We start from the raw sequence: 17389 nt of genomic DNA on the forward strand, positions 1-17389 counted from the left end.
CCCGAGCAACAGATGCCTCCAGTGACCTTTGGCCAAAAGTTTGGATCGTGGTAAGGGGGAGGCGGGCAAGGAAGGGGCGTGTTTACCACTGTGTTGTGGAGGAGTGGGCTAAAGTGACTGTACTGACATGACTTTCATTTTCTCGTGCGCGATGATGACCAGGACACGGTAGGGGAGCGTAATGCGTTGCTTTTCCGAGTATGGATCCGGCCGTGCGACTTCCTTGGTAATGGTCCAGCAAGGATGGTGTCATTTTGGGAGCGTGGCCAGGAAGGGTGGTGAGATGGGAAGAGGCATGGAGTCCCCGCAGCCAAAGCCCGCGTGTTGCACGGTGGTCCTCCGTGAAGTGAAACGTGTGGCTAAGGTTTCGTCAGGGTGATGAAGAGAAAAGGGTGGCTGCCCGGGAGAAGTGTTGGGGCAGAGCCCACTGGCGGTCGGCGCCGGAGCGCGGTGTGCTTTCGGCCCCAGGGTGTGGGAGAGGCGCAGGGCGCTGGCACACTGGTGGGCTGGCTGCAGGTGGGAGCGGAGCCCCAGGGCTCTGGGAGAGTTGCCCCGAGTGTAGTAGGAGAGCCAGAGCGGAGCAGAGCAGAGCAGAGCAGAGCAGAGCAAGCAGAGCAAGCACTGAGCAGGCGGCGGTGTGAATTGGGGCAGAGCGACCAAAAGGGGACAGGGGACTGCATGGGCCGGGAATCGAACCCGGGCCTCCCGCGTGGCAGGCGAGAATTCTACCACTGAACCACCCATGCGCTGCCGGCGTCCGGGCGGCTGGCTCCAGCCTGTGCCCCTGCCCTGTCTTCGCTGGCCCGCCGCTGGGCTCAGGACGCTGCTCACTACCTGGCCGGAGCGTCTGTCTCTCTGCTCCCCTAGAGCTAGGCAGGCGGCGGCGGCCAGCCTGGGGCCGGCGGCCTGGTGCGGGTGGGCGGGACGGGCGGGCAAGGGAAGGGGTCTGGGCGACCGACGTGGAAGAGAGGCAGGTGCCAGGCGTGTCGAGGGTCCTGGACGGAGGCGGAGGGAGAGAGGTAGTCCCTGCCCATCCCGTGGCTGGGAGGAAGCCTAGAGCCCGAAGGAGCCTGGTCGGCCAGCGCCAATCCCAGCCAGGCCAGGTGGCCTGTGGCGCGCAGAGGTGCTCACAGCTGTCCCGGCGGCGACCCCCGGCATGCACCCCCAGGACCCCCTTGGGCGGCCAGTTTTCTGGCCCGTGCTTGGGGGTGTGGGCACAGGAGGTCCGGGAGCAAGGGAGCGGGACGCCTGCATCCTCCTGTGGCGGCTGCCTGCCAGCGGCGGGACGTCGGACAAAGTGGCCACAGCGGTCTGAGCCTGCCTTCCGCCCTCCGTCCTCCGGCCAGCCGCACTCCTTAGGATGCTGTGCTGGAGGGGGTGGGTTGTGGAGCGGGAGCCGGCCCACCCATCGAAAGAGCTCTTCGGCAGCAGAGAGGTCGTTGGCGCGGTGGGTCTGCTCCCAGGCAGCGGCTACCCTCGTGGAACTGGGATGTGGCGCGCCCGAGGTGGACCGGGCCCTGTGCCCGGCTCTGGCTTCTCCTCGCCAGCCGGTGGTGGGGCTGAAAATGCAGCGGCATGGCCGGTGTGGGGAGGCAAGGTCCCCAAACTCAACAAGCGCGGAGACCACGGGCTGAAGAGAGGGCGCAGCGGGTGTTAGTGGGAAGGGGATTCGGGGCGGGAGAGAGGAATGGGCAGGAGGCTGGTGTGGAAAGGGCGGGATGATGGCCAAGGTTTTGGGTGGTGTGGTGCTGCTTGCAGCAGCGCAGGGCAAAAGCGAGTTGCTGCTGTTCAGCGGGCAGAAAGTGGAGGACCACCGGGGAGGGCTTTCCACACGGGCCAGATGGAGCCCACAGACACACGCAGGCAAACGGGGCTAAAGACCAGGGGCGGATTAACCAGGAAGGCCGGTGAGCAGCGGCTTGCGTTGAGCCAGGGTCGCGCGCACGGGCGGGCTCCACTGTATTGGCTCCCTACTCTGTGGTGAGCGGTTTCAAGTGGGCTTCACCACATCCTTGCTGCGGTGGGAGAGCGGTGAGATCGTGAGCTGCAGATTGGTGGGAAGCCTAACAATTGGACCCGTGCCTACCTTGCTTGTTGGGTAATCGGGGCCTGACAAAGACAGAGAGAGAGGGAGAGGGAGAGGGAGAGGTGAAAGACAGAGGGAAGAGGGAAAGGGCGAGGGCAGAGAGAGGACAGGGGTAAGAGAGAGGAGGTAGCTGCGATGGGAAGTCGAGAAACCGCGCGGATGCGGGGGCAGGCAGGTAGGAGGGGTGCGTTTCATGGTGGGCAGTTGGGCTGGGGCTGGCCGGAAAGGCAGTTACCAGAGGGGTTCAAGGCGCTGGAGCATCCTAGCTGTCAGGGATGTGCCTGACAAGTTAGGGTGTCGGAGCGGGGTGGGGCCACGGGCTGGAGGCTGGAGAGGCAGAAGGATTGCACGGCCCGAGCGTGGACAGTCGCCCAGTAAAGGGCAGAGACGCGTGTGGTGAAGGCTGGGGACAGTAGGTGGCTGTTGCCAAAAGGTTGTCTTGTCAGGAGTGGGATTCGAACCCACGCCTCCAGGGGAGACTGCGACCTGAACGCAGCGCCTTAGACCGCTCGGCCATCCTGACGGCGGCTGTGGGCGCGTCGCCGCTGGCCCGGCTGCGACGCCGCGCCAACGCCGGTGCCCTGGGCCGGTCGGCGCGCCTCCTGGACGGCCTTGCGGCTGCGCGACCGACGGACGGACGGACGGACGGACGGACGGACGGACGGCGCGCGCGAAGGCTCGGAGCCGAGCGCCACCAAGGCCGGCCGACCCGGCGAGGTGCCCGGCCAACTCCCCCACGCACCGTCCCCCGGGCCCCGCCAGCCGCTGCCCCGGCCTCCGTCCTCACGTCAGCTCTCGCGCCCACCAATGCCTCCTCCTCCTCGCAGACGTTTTCTGCCCGCTCGATCCCCTTTCTTTCTCCCGGCGCTTTCGCCGCCGTGGAGGGAAGCGGCCGCCGCGCACGCGGAGCTTCGGTATCCCCCGGGCCCGGCCCGGGTGCCAGGCTGCGTGGACGGCGAGGATGGAGGTGGGCGGGGCGCGCTCTGTCGCCGAGCATGCAGCGAGCAGGGGGCAGGAAGAGGCGTCGGCGTCGGAGTCGGAGTCGGCGTGGTGTGCAGCGGCGGCGGCGGGAGAGCGTTCTGCACCCCGGACGGCCACCGCCGTCCTCGTTAGTATAGTGGTGAGTATCCCCGCCTGTCACGCGGGAGACCGGGGTTCGATTCCCCGACGGGGAGGCAGACACCCTTTTTGGCCTCTGCCGCCACGCACCCGGCGCCCGCTCTCAGACCCAGTGGCCGGCGCAATGCCCTGCCCTGCCCTGCCCCGCCCTGCCCTGCCCTCCGCGCTCCACCTGGGCCCTTGGCGTCATCCTCTGCGGGGCACAGCCCACCCTCCGCCCACCTTCCCTTCCAATCCTCCTGGCCAAGGCGCCTGGTCGCCCGCCAGCCACAGCAGCCTTCTCGGGTCCCGGCAGCGCTTGAGGAGCGGCCCGTCCCCAGCGGATGGGTGTCTTCCGCCCCCCGGCTCAGGGTCGCCGACCGCCGCCCAGCGACTCCGGCTCCCAGGTGCCAGGTGGAGAGCGGCCTGTCGGAGATGTGCACCGTCTCGGTGCCGGCTGTGGCCTAGCCGAGCGTCGCCGAGCGGCCGCGACGTGGCGGAGAATGGAAGGGGCTTGGCGAGCCGGGGGTGTGGAGCAGGCGTGCCCCGGGGGCAGGCCGCAGCCGGGAGCTCAGGGCCGGGGGTGGGGGGCCGCGCGCCCTGGAGCGCCCCGCTGCGGGCGGGAGGCCGGAGGAAGCGAGCGGGAGAGCGCCCCCCAGCGGCGGGGCTGAGGAGGGCGGGGCGGGGGCGTGTGGAGAGCGGCGGGGCTCGGCTGGCGCCGGGCGGCGGCTGGTGGTGCTGTGAGGGCCCGGAGCCGCGGACGGGTGAGCCAGGCGTCGAGAAGGGTCTGCGCCCGGCGGCGGGCGGCGGCGGCGGCAGCACGCTGGTGCGAGTTCCGCGCGGCATCTTGGGCTTGTCTGGGCCGTGCGGCGTTGGTGGTATAGTGGTGAGCATAGCTGCCTTCCAAGCAGTTGACCCGGGTTCGATTCCCGGCCAACGCAGTGGGCTGACTTTTTGCCAGAGGCCCAGCCCAGGGCCGTCTTGCCAGGTATGGCTGACGGAGTCGGCACTTGGCTCGGTGTGTATGTGTGGGAGAAGGAAGGAGGCGCCCAGCGTTTTGGGGGTGCTGCGAGCAAGAGAAAAGGGCGCGGAGTGCCAGGGGAGGCCGGGCCGGGCGACTGGAGGCCGGAGCAAGGTCCACGGCTGGGGCCGAGGGGTGCGGAGGCGCTGAGTGCAGGTGGCGCAGGCAGGACGGGTGTCCCGACGCTCCCTGGTGGTCTAGTGGTTAGGATTCGGCGCTCTCACCGCCGCGGCCCGGGTTCGATTCCCGGTCAGGGAAGCCGTTCTTCTTCCTCTCTGCCCACAAACAACTTGCCGCGCACCTCCCTCCACACCTGCCTTTTAGCCAACGCTTGCAGGCCCAGCACACCGCCTGGCCCGCTGCCGCCACCAATGCCATCCGATCCTTTTCGACCCGCTCGCCCACCACAGGCCTACTTGCTCGTCCGCCCTGGCGCTGGCGCTGGCGCTGGCGCTGGCGCTGGCGCAGGCGCTCGCGTTCTCTGGCATCTGTCAGCCCCAAAGCCCACAGGCCAGGACAGCCTCTGGCCGGCGGTGGCCAGGAGCGGAGCCCGCGTCCTCGCTGCTGCCAGCGCGCGCCCTGGCGCGTGCTTGCATTTGGCTCAGCTACCAGGCCAGACCTGGGCTGGGGGAGCCAAGCTTGTGAAGGCCCAGACCCTGAGCAGGGCGACGGCGGCCGGGAGACAGAAGAACGTGAAAGGGGAATCTGGGAATGCCCGGCCAGCTGGGGGGGTCCGGGTGGGGTCGGAGGGGGGGGGATGAGAGTAAGGGGGAGAGAGGAATGTGAGACCGGGGGCCGTCGGGGAAATGGACATGCCCAACGGCTGAGGGGCGGTGGCAGCAGGTAGCCTTCCCCGACTCTCTAACACGACGGTATTAGCAAGGCGCCAACAGATCTCAGCGTGGACACAAATTGACCGAGAACACCCCTACTCCCGCCCCCCGGATTGTACGACCCATGCATTTTATCCCACTCCTGCCTTATCGCATATCTATCCCGGTGTCCATCCCCTCTTCCACCCCGAGCGTCCCTCTCGTTAACTCATCGATGATGCCGCGCCTGGTAGATGGCAGACGGCAGTCATCCGCGTCTTGCAAGGCCTGAGGACAGAGAGGGTCTAATATTTGCTTCAAGACTCTTTTTCTTAGAAATCAAGTTTGCACGCAAGGAAACGCACAAGCCTCACGCCAGACAGTCGTTCCTTGGGTATCTTCGTGGTTCTCTTCCCACTCACCTCCCCTTCCCGCTCTCTCTGTCTTTAATTGTGGTGAAAGTATACGTAAGACAGAATATATCATTTTCACCATTTCTGAGTGCAGAATTCAGTGGCTTTAAGGACGTTCGCCGTCTTTTCTAACCGCCACGAATATCCATTTCCACTTTTTTTTTTTTTTTTAGTCATTCCCAAACCAACCCTGTTCCCACATAATGAGGGCCTCCTGTTTCCCCTTCCCGGCTACCCCGGGAAACGTCTATTCTCCTTTGTTGGTCTGGGAAGTTACCTGTTATACAGACGCGACGAAAGTAAAATCATACAACGTTTGTTGTTTTGGGTCTGGTTTACTTGACTCGGCGAATGTCTTCAAGGTTCATGCCTGTTGTGGCATGAGCATAACTTCATCCCTTGGGGTGGCCGTTCACGGGATTTGAAGAAAGAGATGGCTTTTGAAAAGGGCGATGGGGTGGATTCTGACTCCCGGCGACCCCATGTGTCTGAGAGTAGAACTGCACTCCGCGGGCTTTTCAGCGGCTTGGAATGTCAGGGCAGTAGAAGGCCAGGCATGGAAAGGCATAGCCTTGTGAGCAGGAACCCGTGTGATCATAGAGAAGCTTACTGTCACCCCAGGCACTTCCTTCCTGCCCCTGTTTTGTGAGTTGTGGATAGATGACCGCAGTGGAGGAAGCTGGCTGGTTGTTCGGGTGGCACGACACAAAGGACAGGGAAAGGTGAGGGAAACCCAAAAGAGGGGACAGACGTGTCCTGAGTGCTGGCAGGTGGGAGAAGGAGTCCAGATGTCAGAGTGTCCAAGCCGCCCTAGGGCAGGAGGGGGCGCAGCGAGTGCGGCCGCCCAGTCAGGTGCCGGCGCTGCAGAGGCTTGGGGGCTTCGGAGCATTATGCCAGGCCAGTGTGGAGATGAGGGTGGGGACATGGGAGGGGCGGGGGCGACCCTGGGGATGCCGGGGGTGGCCAGCCCGGTGGATGTGCGTCATCAGGGCAAGGCAAGGCGTTCGTGTGATAGAGGTCTGTGGTGGCGGGTCAGGCGGAGGCTGGAAGGACCACTAGATGGCTAGCTGGGTGGCGGGGGTGGGGGGGGAGTGTTGGGAGGGTGGGCTTAGGTCCCACCCAGATCCAAGGGCACGTCATGAGACTGGACCCGGCCAGACAAGGTTGCCCGCGGTGCTGTGCCTGAAGTCAGTCAACCTAAAGAGTGGGAGGTTGATTGGGGGCAAGGGTGCTGTCGAGAGAGAGCCAGCGTGAGACAGGGACCGGGAGACAGAGAGGGAGACAGAGATAGAGACAGAGACGGACGGGCAGAAGAGGGAGCGAGAAACAGACAGACACACAGAGAGACACGCAGAGAGAGATTAGAAGAGAAGGGAAGAGAGAAAAACGTCTGGAAAAGGCCGTGAGGTCTTAGGGCGCGCGACTGGCCCAGAGGCTTAAACGTCCCTTTGTCAGGACACGGGAGTGCGTTAGGTGCGCGTTTGGGGCACCGTGGGGTGCGGTGGGGTGGGACGGGGGACTCAGTGGAGATTGAAAGAGGCCCGAGCAACAGATGCCTCCAGTGACCTTTGGCCAAAAGTTTGGATCGTGGTAAGGGGGAGGCGGGCAAGGAAGGGGCGTGTTTACCACTGTGTTGTGGAGGAGTGGGCTAAAGTGACTGTACTGACATGACTTTCATTTTCTCGTGCGCGATGATGACCAGGACACGGTAGGGGAGCGTAATGCGTTGCTTTTCCGAGTATGGATCCGGCCGTGCGACTTCCTTGGTAATGGTCCAGCAAGGATGGTGTCATTTTGGGAGCGTGGCCAGGAAGGGTGGTGAGATGGGAAGAGGCATGGAGTCCCCGCAGCCAAAGCCCGCGTGTTGCACGGTGGTCCTCCGTGAAGTGAAACGTGTGGCTAAGGTTTCGTCAGGGTGATGAAGAGAAAAGGGTGGCTGCCCGGGAGAAGTGTTGGGGCAGAGCCCACTGGCGGTCGGCGCCGGAGCGCGGTGTGCTTTCGGCCCCAGGGTGTGGGAGAGGCGCAGGGCGCTGGCACACTGGTGGGCTGGCTGCAGGTGGGAGCGGAGCCCCAGGGCTCTGGGAGAGTTGCCCCGAGTGTAGTAGGAGAGCCAGAGCGGAGCAGAGCAGAGCAGAGCAGAGCAGAGCAGAGCAGAGCAGAGCAGAGCAAGCAGAGCAAGCACTGAGCAGGCGGCGGTGTGAATTGGGGCAGAGCGACCAAAAGGGGACAGGGGACTGCATGGGCCGGGAATCGAACCCGGGCCTCCCGCGTGGCAGGCGAGAATTCTACCACTGAACCACCCATGCGCTGCCGGCGTCCGGGCGGCTGGCTCCAGCCTGTGCCCCTGCCCTGTCTTCGCTGGCCCGCCGCTGGGCTCAGGACGCTGCTCACTACCTGGCCGGAGCGTCTGTCTCTCTGCTCCCCTAGAGCTAGGCAGGCGGCGGCGGCCAGCCTGGGGCCGGCGGCCTGGTGCGGGTGGGCGGGACGGGCGGGCAAGGGAAGGGGTCTGGGCGACCGACGTGGAAGAGAGGCAGGTGCCAGGCGTGTCGAGGGTCCTGGACGGAGGCGGAGGGAGAGAGGTAGTCCCTGCCCATCCCGTGGCTGGGAGGAAGCCTAGAGCCCGAAGGAGCCTGGTCGGCCAGCGCCAATCCCAGCCAGGCCAGGTGGCCTGTGGCGCGCAGAGGTGCTCACAGCTGTCCCGGCGGCGACCCCCGGCATGCACCCCCAGGACCCCCTTGGGCGGCCAGTTTTCTCGCCCGTGCTTGGGGGTGTGGGCACAGGAGGTCCGGGAGCAAGGGAGCGGGACGCCTGCATCCTCCTGTGGCGGCTGCCTGCCAGCGGCGGGACGTCGGACAAAGTGGCCACAGCGGTCTGAGCCTGCCTTCCGCCCTCCGTCCTCCGGCCAGCCGCACTCCTTAGGATGCTGTGCTGGAGGGGGTGGGTTGTGGAGCGGGAGCCGGCCCACCCATCGAAAGAGCTCTTCGGCAGCAGAGAGGTCGTTGGCGCGGTGGGTCTGCTCCCAGGCAGCGGCTACCCTCGTGGAACTGGGATGTGGCGCGCCCGAGGTGGACCGGGCCCTGTGCCCGGCTCTGGCTTCTCCTCGCCAGCCGGTGGTGGGGCTGAAAATGCAGCGGCATGGCCGGTGTGGGGAGGCAAGGTCCCCAAACTCAACAAGCGCGGAGACCACGGGCTGAAGAGAGGGCGCAGCGGGTGTTAGTGGGAAGGGGATTCGGGGCGGGAGAGAGGAATGGGCAGGAGGCTGGTGTGGAAAGGGCGGGATGATGGCCAAGGTTTTGGGTGGTGTGGTGCTGCTTGCAGCAGCGCAGGGCAAAAGCGAGTTGCTGCTGTTCAGCGGGCAGAAAGTGGAGGACCACCGGGGAGGGCTTTCCACACGGGCCAGATGGAGCCCACAGACACACGCAGGCAAACGGGGCTAAAGACCAGGGGCGGATTAACCAGGAAGGCCGGTGAGCAGCGGCTTGCGTTGAGCCAGGGTCGCGCGCACGGGCGGGCTCCACTGTATTGGCTCCCTACTCTGTGGTGAGCGGTTTCAAGTGGGCTTCACCACATCCTTGCTGCGGTGGGAGAGCGGTGAGATCGTGAGCTGCAGATTGGTGGGAAGCCTAACAATTGGACCCGTGCCTACCTTGCTTGTTGGGTAATCGGGGCCTGACAAAGACAGAGAGAGAGGGAGAGGGAGAGGGAGAGGTGAAAGACAGAGGGAAGAGGGAAAGGGCGAGGGCAGAGAGAGGACAGGGGTAAGAGAGAGGAGGTAGCTGCGATGGGAAGTCGAGAAACCGCGCGGATGCGGGGGCAGGCAGGTAGGAGGGGTGCGTTTCATGGTGGGCAGTTGGGCTGGGGCTGGCCGGAAAGGCAGTTACCAGAGGGGTTCAAGGCGCTGGAGCATCCTAGCTGTCAGGGATGTGCCTGACAAGTTAGGGTGTCGGAGCGGGGTGGGGCCACGGGCTGGAGGCTGGAGAGGCAGAAGGATTGCACGGCCCGAGCGTGGACAGTCGCCCAGTAAAGGGCAGAGACGCGTGTGGTGAAGGCTGGGGACAGTAGGTGGCTGTTGCCAAAAGGTTGTCTTGTCAGGAGTGGGATTCGAACCCACGCCTCCAGGGGAGACTGCGACCTGAACGCAGCGCCTTAGACCGCTCGGCCATCCTGACGGCGGCTGTGGGCGCGTCGCCGCTGGCCCGGCTGCGACGCCGCGCCAACGCCGGTGCCCTGGGCCGGTCGGCGCGCCTCCTGGACGGCCTTGCGGCTGCGCGACCGACGGACGGACGGACGGACGGACGGACGGACGGACGGCGCGCGCGAAGGCTCGGAGCCGAGCGCCACCAAGGCCGGCCGACCCGGCGAGGTGCCCGGCCAACTCCCCCACGCACCGTCCCCCGGGCCCCGCCAGCCGCTGCCCCGGCCTCCGTCCTCACGTCAGCTCTCGCGCCCACCAATGCCTCCTCCTCCTCGCAGACGTTTTCTGCCCGCTCGATCCCCTTTCTTTCTCCCGGCGCTTTCGCCGCCGTGGAGGGAAGCGGCCGCCGCGCACGCGGAGCTTCGGTATCCCCCGGGCCCGGCCCGGGTGCCAGGCTGCGTGGACGGCGAGGATGGAGGTGGGCGGGGCGCGCTCTGTCGCCGAGCATGCAGCGAGCAGGGGGCAGGAAGAGGCGTCGGCGTCGGAGTCGGAGTCGGCGTGGTGTGCAGCGGCGGCGGCGGGAGAGCGTTCTGCACCCCGGACGGCCACCGCCGTCCTCGTTAGTATAGTGGTGAGTATCCCCGCCTGTCACGCGGGAGACCGGGGTTCGATTCCCCGACGGGGAGGCAGACGCCCTTTTTGGCCTCTGCCGCCACGCACCCGGCGCCCGCTCTCAGACCCAGTGGCCGGCGCAATGCCCTGCCCTGCCCTGCCCCGCCCTGCCCTGCCCTCCGCGCTCCACCTGGGCCCTTGGCGTCATCCTCTGCGGGGCACAGCCCACCCTCCGCCCACCTTCCCTTCCAATCCTCCTGGCCAAGGCGCCTGGTCGCCCGCCAGCCACAGCAGCCTTCTCGGGTCCCGGCAGCGCTTGAGGAGCGGCCCGTCCCCAGCGGATGGGTGTCTTCCGCCCCCCGGCTCAGGGTCGCCGACCGCCGCCCAGCGACTCCGGCTCCCAGGTGCCAGGTGGAGAGCGGCCTGTCGGAGATGTGCACCGTCTCGGTGCCGGCTGTGGCCTAGCCGAGCGTCGCCGAGCGGCCGCGACGTGGCGGAGAATGGAAGGGGCTTGGCGAGCCGGGGGTGTGGAGCAGGCGTGCCCCGGGGGCAGGCCGCAGCCGGGAGCTCAGGGCCGGGGGTGGGGGGCCGCGCGCCCTGGAGCGCCCCGCTGCGGGCGGGAGGCCGGAGGAAGCGAGCGGGAGAGCGCCCCCCAGCGGCGGGGCTGAGGAGGGCGGGGCGGGGGCGTGTGGAGAGCGGCGGGGCTCGGCTGGCGCCGGGCGGCGGCTGGTGGTGCTGTGAGGGCCCGGAGCCGCGGACGGGTGAGCCAGGCGTCGAGAAGGGTCTGCGCCCGGCGGCGGGCGGCGGCGGCGGCAGCACGCTGGTGCGAGTTCCGCGCGGCATCTTGGGCTTGTCTGGGCCGTGCGGCGTTGGTGGTATAGTGGTGAGCATAGCTGCCTTCCAAGCAGTTGACCCGGGTTCGATTCCCGGCCAACGCAGTGGGCTGACTTTTTGCCAGAGGCCCAGCCCAGGGCCGTCTTGCCAGGTATGGCTGACGGAGTCGGCACTTGGCTCGGTGTGTATGTGTGGGAGAAGGAAGGAGGCGCCCAGCGTTTTGGGGGTGCTGCGAGCAAGAGAAAAGGGCGCGGAGTGCCAGGGGAGGCCGGGCCGGGCGACTGGAGGCCGGAGCAAGGTCCACGGCTGGGGCCGAGGGGTGCGGAGGCGCTGAGTGCAGGTGGCGCAGGCAGGACGGGTGTCCCGACGCTCCCTGGTGGTCTAGTGGTTAGGATTCGGCGCTCTCACCGCCGCGGCCCGGGTTCGATTCCCGGCATAGAGAGATAGTATTCTTCCTCTCTGCCCACAAACAACTTGCCGCGCACCTCCCTCCACACCTGCCTTTTAGCCAACGCTTGCAGGCCCAGCACACCGCCTGGCCCGCTGCCGCCACCAATGCCATCCGATCCTTTTCGACCCGCTCGCCCACCACAGGCCTACTTGCTCGTCCGCCCTGGCGCTGGCGCTGGCGCTGGCGCTGGCGCTGGCGCTGGCGCAGGCGCTCGCGTTCTCTGGCATCTGTCAGCCCCAAAGCCCACAGGCCAGGACAGCCTCTGGCCGGCGGTGGCCAGGAGCGGAGCCCGCGTCCTCGCTGCTGCCAGCGCGCGCCCTGGCGCGTGCTTGCATTTGGCTCAGCTACCAGGCCAGACCTGGGCTGGGGGAGCCAAGCTTGTGAAGGCCCAGACCCTGAGCAGGGCGACGGCGGCCGGGAGACAGAAGAACGTGAAAGGGGAATCTGGGAATGCCCGGCCAGCTGGGGGGGTCCGGGTGGGGTCGGAGGGGGGGGGGATGAGAGTAAGGGGGAGAGAGGAATGTGAGACCGGGGGCCGTCGGGGAAATGGACATGCCCAACGGCTGAGGGGCGGTGGCAGCAGGTAGCCTTCCCCGACTCTCTAACACGACGGTATTAGCAAGGCGCCAACAGATCTCAGCGTGGACACAAATTGACCGAGAACACCCCTACTCCCGCCCCCCGGATTGTACGACCCATGCATTTTATCCCACTCCTGCCTTATCGCATATCTATCCCGGTGTCCATCCCCTCTTCCACCCCGAGCGTCCCTCTTGTTAACTCATCGATGATGCCGCGCCTGGTAGATGGCAGACGGCAGTCATCCGCGTCTTGCAAGGCCTGAGGACAGAGAGGGTCTAATATTTGCTTCAAGACTCTTTTTCTTAGAAATCAAGTTTGCACGCAAGGAAACGCACAAGCCTCACGCCAGACAGTCGTTCCTTGGGTATCTTCGTGGTTCTCTTCCCACTCACCTCCCCTTCCCGCTCTCTCTGTCTTTAATTGTGGTGAAAGTATACGTAAGACAGAATATATCATTTTCACCATTTCTGAGTGCAGAATTCAGTGGCTTTAAGGACGTTCGCCGTCTTTTCTAACCGCCACGAATATCCATTTCCACTTTTTTTTTTTTTTTAGTCATTCCCAAACCAACCCTGTTCCCACATAATGAGGGCCTCCTGTTTCCCCTTCCCGGCTACCCCGGGAAACGTCTATTCTCCTTTGTTGGTCTGGGAAGTTACCTGTTATACAGACGCGACGAAAGTAAAATCATACAACGTTTGTTGTTTTGGGTCTGGTTTACTTGACTCGGCGAATGTCTTCAAGGTTCATGCCTGTTGTGGCATGAGCATAACTTCATCCCTTGGGGTGGCCGTTCACGGGATTTGAAGAAAGAGATGGCTTTTGAAAAGGGCGATGGGGTGGATTCTGACTCCCGGCGACCCCATGTGTCTGAGAGTAGAACTGCACTCCGCGGGCTTTTCAGCGGCTTGGAATGTCAGGGCAGTAGAAGGCCAGGCATGGAAAGGCATAGCCTTGTGAGCAGGAACCCGTGTGATCATAGAGAAGCTTACTGTCACCCCAGGCACTTCCTTCCTGCCCCTGTTTTGTGAGTTGTGGATAGATGACCGCAGTGGAGGAAGCTGGCTGGTTGTTCGGGTGGCACGACACAAAGGACAGGGAAAGGTGAGGGAAACCCAAAAGAGGGGACAGACGTGTCCTGAGTGCTGGCAGGTGGGAGAAGGAGTCCAGATGTCAGAGTGTCCAAGCCGCCCTAGGGCAGGAGGGGGCGCAGCGAGTGCGGCCGCCCAGTCAGGTGCCGGCGCTGCAGAGGCTTGGGGGCTTCGGAGCATTATGCCAGGCCAGTGTGGAGATGAGGGTGGGGACATGGGAGGGGCGGGGGCGACCCTGGGGATGCCGGGGGTGGCCAGCCCGGTGGATGTGCGTCATCAGGGCAAGGCAAGGCGTTCGTGTGATAGAGGTCTGTGGTGGCGGGTCAGGCGGAGGCTGGAAGGACCACTAGATGGCTAGCTGGGTGGCGGGGGTGGGGGGGGAGTGTTGGGAGGGTGGGCTTAGGTCCCACCCAGATCCAAGGGCACGTCATGAGACTGGACCCGGCCAGACAAGGTTGCCCGCGGTGCTGTGCCTGAAGTCAGTCAACCTAAAGAGTGGGAGGTTGATTGGGGGCAAGGGTGCTGTCGAGAGAGAGCCAGCGTGAGACAGGGACCGGGAGACAGAGAGGGAGACAGAGATAGAGACAGAGACGGACGGGCAGAAGAGGGAGCGAGAAACAGACAGACACACAGAGAGACACGCAGAGAGAGATTAGAAGAGAAGGGAAGAGAGAAAAACGTCTGGAAAAGGCCGTGAGGTCTTAGGGCGCGCGACTGGCCCAGAGGCTTAAACGTCCCTTTGTCAGGACACGGGAGTGCGTTAGGTGCGCGTTTGGGGCACCGTGGGGTGCGGTGGGGTGGGACGGGGGACTCAGTGGAGATTGAAAGAGGCCCGAGCAACAGATGCCTCCAGTGACCTTTGGCCAAAAGTTTGGATCGTGGTAAGGGGGAGGCGGGCAAGGAAGGGGCGTGTTTACCACTGTGTTGTGGAGGAGTGGGCTAAAGTGACTGTACTGACATGACTTTCATTTTCTCGTGCGCGATGATGACCAGGACACGGTAGGGGAGCGTAATGCGTTGCTTTTCCGAGTATGGATCCGGCCGTGCGACTTCCTTGGTAATGGTCCAGCAAGGATGGTGTCATTTTGGGAGCGTGGCCAGGAAGGGTGGTGAGATGGGAAGAGGCATGGAGTCCCCGCAGCCAAAGCCCGCGTGTTGCACGGTGGTCCTCCGTGAAGTGAAACGTGTGGCTAAGGTTTCGTCAGGGTGATGAAGAGAAAAGGGTGGCTGCCCGGGAGAAGTGTTGGGGCAGAGCCCACTGGCGGTCGGCGCCGGAGCGCGGTGTGCTTTCGGCCCCAGGGTGTGGGAGAGGCGCAGGGCGCTGGCACACTGGTGGGCTGGCTGCAGGTGGGAGCGGAGCCCCAGGGCTCTGGGAGAGTTGCCCCGAGTGTAGTAGGAGAGCCAGAGCGGAGCAGAGCAGAGCAGAGCAGAGCAGAGCAGAGCAAGCAGAGCAAGCACTGAGCAGGCGGCGGTGTGAATTGGGGCAGAGCGACCAAAAGGGGACAGGGGACTGCATGGGCCGGGAATCGAACCCGGGCCTCCCGCGTGGCAGGCGAGAATTCTACCACTGAACCACCCATGCGCTGCCGGCGTCCGGGCGGCTGGCTCCAGCCTGTGCCCCTGCCCTGTCTTCGCTGGCCCGCCGCTGGGCTCAGGACGCTGCTCACTACCTGGCCGGAGCGTCTGTCTCTCTGCTCCCCTAGAGCTAGGCAGGCGGCGGCGGCCAGCCTGGGGCCGGCGGCCTGGTGCGGGTGGGCGGGACGGGCGGGCAAGGGAAGGGGTCTGGGCGACCGACGTGGAAGAGAGGCAGGTGCCAGGCGTGTCGAGGGTCCTGGACGGAGGCGGAGGGAGAGAGGTAGTCCCTGCCCATCCCGTGGCTGGGAGGAAGCCTAGAGCCCGAAGGAGCCTGGTCGGCCAGCGCCAATCCCAGCCAGGCCAGGTGGCCTGTGGCGCGCAGAGGTGCTCACAGCTGTCCCGGCGGCGACCCCCGGCATGCACCCCCAGGACCCCCTTGGGCGGCCAGTTTTCTCGCCCGTGCTTGGGGGTGTGGGCACAGGAGGTCCGGGAGCAAGGGAGCGGGACGCCTGCATCCTCCTGTGGCGGCTGCCTGCCAGCGGCGGGACGTCGGACAAAGTGGCCACAGCGGTCTGAGCCTGCCTTCCGCCCTCCGTCCTCCGGCCAGCCGCACTCCTTAGGATGCTGTGCTGGAGGGGGTGGGTTGTGGAGCGGGAGCCGGCCCACCCATCGAAAGAGCTCTTCGGCAGCAGAGAGGTCGTTGGCGCGGTGGGTCTGCTCCCAGGCAGCGGCTACCCTCGTGGAACTGGGATGTGGCGCGCCCGAGGTGGACCGGGCCCTGTGCCCGGCTCTGGCTTCTCCTCGCCAGCCGGTGGTGGGGCTGAAAATGCAGCGGCATGGCCGGTGTGGGGAGGCAAGGTCCCCAAACTCAACAAGCGCGGAGACCACGGGCTGAAGAGAGGGCGCAGCGGGTGTTAGTGGGAAGGGGATTCGGGGCGGGAGAGAGGAATGGGCAGGAGGCTGGTGTGGAAAGGGCGGGATGATGGCCAAGGTTTTGGGTGGTGTGGTGCTGCTTGCAGCAGCGCAGGGCAAAAGCGAGTTGCTGCTGTTCAGCGGGCAGAAAGTGGAGGACCACCGGGGAGGGCTTTCCACACGGGCCAGATGGAGCCCACAGACACACGCAGGCAAACGGGGCTAAAGACCAGGGGCGGATTAACCAGGAAGGCCGGTGAGCAGCGGCTTGCGTTGAGCCAGGGTCGCGCGCACGGGCGGGCTCCACTGTATTGGCTCCCTACTCTGTGGTGAGCGGTTTCAAGTGGGCTTCACCACATCCTTGCTGCGGTGGGAGAGCGGTGAGATCGTGAGCTGCAGATTGGTGGGAAGCCTAACAATTGGACCCGTGCCTACCTTGCTTGTTGGGTAATCGGGGCCTGACAAAGACAGAGAGAGAGGGAGAGGGAGAGGGAGAGGTGAAAGACAGAGGGAAGAGGGAAAGGGCGAGGGCAGAGAGAGGACAGGGGTAAGAGAGAGGAGGTAGCTGCGATGGGAAGTCGAGAAACCGCGCGGATGCGGGGGCAGGCAGGTAGGAGGGGTGCGTTTCATGGTGGGCAGTTGGGCTGGGGCTGGCCGGAAAGGCAGTTACCAGAGGGGTTCAAGGCGCTGGAGCATCCTAGCTGTCAGGGATGTGCCTGACAAGTTAGGGTGTCGGAGCGGGGTGGGGCCACGGGCTGGAGGCTGGAGAGGCAGAAGGATTGCACGGCCCGAGCGTGGACAGTCGCCCAGTAAAGGGCAGAGACGCGTGTGGTGAAGGCTGGGGACAGTAGGTGGCTGTTGCCAAAAGGTTGTCTTGTCAGGAGTGGGATTCGAACCCACGCCTCCAGGGGAGACTGCGACCTGAACGCAGCGCCTTAGACCGCTCGGCCATCCTGACGGCGGCTGTGGGCGCGTCGCCGCTGGCCCGGCTGCGACGCCGCGCCAACGCCGGTGCCCTGGGCCGGTCGGCGCGCCTCCTGGACGGCCTTGCGGCTGCGCGACCGACGGACGGACGGACGGACGGACGGACGGACGGACGGCGCGCGCGAAGGCTCGGAGCCGAGCGCCACCAAGGCCGGCCGACCCGGCGAGGTGCCCGGCCAACTCCCCCACGCACCGTCCCCCGGGCCCCGCCAGCCGCTGCCCCGGCCTCCGTCCTCACGTCAGCTCTCGCGCCCACCAATGCCTCCTCCTCCTCGCAGACGTTTTCTGCCCGCTCGATCCCCTTTCTTTCTCCCGGCGCTTTCGCCGCCGTGGAGGGAAGCGGCCGCCGCGCACGCGGAGCTTCGGTATCCCCCGGGCCCGGCCCGGGTGCCAGGCTGCGTGGACGGCGAGGATGGAGGTGGGCGGGGCGCGCTCTGTCGCCGAGCATGCAGCGAGCAGGGGGCAGGAAGAGGCGTCGGCGTCGGAGTCGGAGTCGGCGTGGTGTGCAGCGGCGGCGGCGGGAGAGCGTTCTGCACCCCGGACGGCCACCGCCGTCCTCGTTAGTATAGTGGTGAGTATCCCCGCCTGTCACGCGGGAGACCGGGGTTCGATTCCCCGACGGGGAGGCAGACGCCCTTTTTGGCCTCTGCCGCCACGCACCCGGCGCCCGCTCTCAGACCCAGTGGCCGGCGCAATGCCCTGCCCTGCCCTGCCCCGCCCTGCCCTGCCCTCCGCGCTCCACCTGGGCCCTTGGCGTCATCCTCTGCGGGGCACAGCCCACCC

At 65.6% G+C, this 17389-nt stretch overlaps 13 non-coding genes across 13 annotated transcripts; 7 read left to right on the forward strand and 6 right to left on the reverse strand.

Annotated features, from left to right (window-relative positions):
• Positions 1 to 675: 675 nt before the first annotated feature.
• On the reverse strand, positions 676 to 746 carry TRNAG-GCC (transfer RNA glycine (anticodon GCC)). Its single transcript has one exon. It is a non-coding gene; the product is annotated as a tRNA-Gly (tRNA).
• A 1780-nt stretch (positions 747 to 2526) lies between these two features.
• Positions 2527 to 2609, reverse strand: TRNAL-CAG (transfer RNA leucine (anticodon CAG)). Its single transcript has one exon. It is a non-coding gene; the product is annotated as a tRNA-Leu (tRNA).
• Positions 2610 to 3189: 580 nt separating this feature from the next.
• TRNAD-GUC (transfer RNA aspartic acid (anticodon GUC)) lies at positions 3190 to 3261 on the forward strand. The gene has a single exon. It is a non-coding gene; the product is annotated as a tRNA-Asp (tRNA).
• Positions 3262 to 4053: 792 nt separating this feature from the next.
• On the forward strand, positions 4054 to 4125 carry TRNAG-UCC (transfer RNA glycine (anticodon UCC)). Its single transcript has one exon. It is a non-coding gene; the product is annotated as a tRNA-Gly (tRNA).
• Positions 4126 to 4391: 266 nt separating this feature from the next.
• On the forward strand, positions 4392 to 4463 carry TRNAE-CUC (transfer RNA glutamic acid (anticodon CUC)). The gene has a single exon. It is a non-coding gene; the product is annotated as a tRNA-Glu (tRNA).
• Positions 4464 to 7665: 3202 nt separating this feature from the next.
• On the reverse strand, positions 7666 to 7736 carry TRNAG-GCC (transfer RNA glycine (anticodon GCC)). The gene has a single exon. It is a non-coding gene; the product is annotated as a tRNA-Gly (tRNA).
• A 1780-nt stretch (positions 7737 to 9516) lies between these two features.
• Positions 9517 to 9599, reverse strand: TRNAL-CAG (transfer RNA leucine (anticodon CAG)). Its single transcript has one exon. It is a non-coding gene; the product is annotated as a tRNA-Leu (tRNA).
• A 580-nt stretch (positions 9600 to 10179) lies between these two features.
• On the forward strand, positions 10180 to 10251 carry TRNAD-GUC (transfer RNA aspartic acid (anticodon GUC)). Its single transcript has one exon. It is a non-coding gene; the product is annotated as a tRNA-Asp (tRNA).
• A 792-nt stretch (positions 10252 to 11043) lies between these two features.
• TRNAG-UCC (transfer RNA glycine (anticodon UCC)) lies at positions 11044 to 11115 on the forward strand. The gene has a single exon. It is a non-coding gene; the product is annotated as a tRNA-Gly (tRNA).
• A 266-nt stretch (positions 11116 to 11381) lies between these two features.
• On the forward strand, positions 11382 to 11454 carry TRNAE-CUC (transfer RNA glutamic acid (anticodon CUC)). The gene has a single exon. It is a non-coding gene; the product is annotated as a tRNA-Glu (tRNA).
• Positions 11455 to 14646: 3192 nt separating this feature from the next.
• On the reverse strand, positions 14647 to 14717 carry TRNAG-GCC (transfer RNA glycine (anticodon GCC)). The gene has a single exon. It is a non-coding gene; the product is annotated as a tRNA-Gly (tRNA).
• A 1780-nt stretch (positions 14718 to 16497) lies between these two features.
• Positions 16498 to 16580, reverse strand: TRNAL-CAG (transfer RNA leucine (anticodon CAG)). Its single transcript has one exon. It is a non-coding gene; the product is annotated as a tRNA-Leu (tRNA).
• A 580-nt stretch (positions 16581 to 17160) lies between these two features.
• On the forward strand, positions 17161 to 17232 carry TRNAD-GUC (transfer RNA aspartic acid (anticodon GUC)). The gene has a single exon. It is a non-coding gene; the product is annotated as a tRNA-Asp (tRNA).
• Positions 17233 to 17389: the final 157 nt, after the last annotated feature.

Source organism: Loxodonta africana, chromosome 3 (assembly GCF_030014295.1).
Source record: "Loxodonta africana isolate mLoxAfr1 chromosome 3, mLoxAfr1.hap2, whole genome shotgun sequence".
In the NCBI taxonomy this organism is placed as follows: domain Eukaryota; kingdom Metazoa; phylum Chordata; class Mammalia; order Proboscidea; family Elephantidae; genus Loxodonta; species Loxodonta africana.